Here is an 888-nt window from a genome sequence, read left to right on the forward strand (position 1 = left end):
CGCGACCGTCCACGCCCGCAGACGGCAGCGCCGCTGTTGGAGCGGTTTCTGCTGTCCCCGTCCCACGCTGGCATTGGGGCGAACTAGGAAGGGACTGGTGCGAGCCAGATATTTTGTTTGTTTTTCCTTTTGCCTGTACTTTGAGAAAATTGGAGCTCTTAAAAAGCTCCACAGGGAGACCTCCGGGAGTGGGGAAGCAGGCAGAGATGGGCCGGTGCCCCAGGCGAGAGCGCAGGGGAAGGCGCGCGCCCGGACCCCAAGACCATCTCGGCCCCTCGGAGCCGCCCGCCCGGAGGCGGCCGGAGCGGAGCGTTCGCCGAGCTACCGCCAAGCGGTTGGGGAAGCGGGGCTCGGGTTTCAATTTCGGGTTGACTAGGACTAATCGCGTTTTCCTCTCCAGATTTTTTAATTAAAAAGATAAAGAACTTTCATCTCCATAATTTTTTTCCGGGAGGAGGAGGGGCGGGAATACAACTCGTGGCGGTTGCTCTTTGCTTCCCTACGCGAATCTTCTTCCCACGCCGACGTTTAAGGTAGCCTCAGTTTACCAAGTATGTCCCTCTTGAGGTTTTAAAGTCTCACAAAAGCCTTCAGCTCATAAAACCACGGTACTCACAAACCATCAACCAAAGCTGTGACCAGGAGGAATGTGAGGTCGTGTGTCCAACTCTCTTCGGGAGGGGTCTGCAGGGACCCGAGATCCCAGCCCCTTCCTGAGGTTTTCCGCGTGCTGAGAACCTGAGAGACCCGAGCGTCCCCTTGAGACGCGACGCTGCAGGAGTCCTTCGCGTTGTGGCCATCGTCCCAGAAACCCCACACCGCGAGATGACCGAGGGGGGCTCTTTGAGTGCAGCCGGTCTAGGAAAGAACCTCGAGGGGCGCGCGTCC

Source organism: Fukomys damarensis, unplaced genomic scaffold (genome assembly GCF_012274545.1).
Source record: "Fukomys damarensis isolate Sample0158 unplaced genomic scaffold, DMR_v1.0_HiC HiC_scaffold_17, whole genome shotgun sequence".
Lineage (NCBI taxonomy): Eukaryota > Metazoa > Chordata > Mammalia > Rodentia > Bathyergidae > Fukomys > Fukomys damarensis.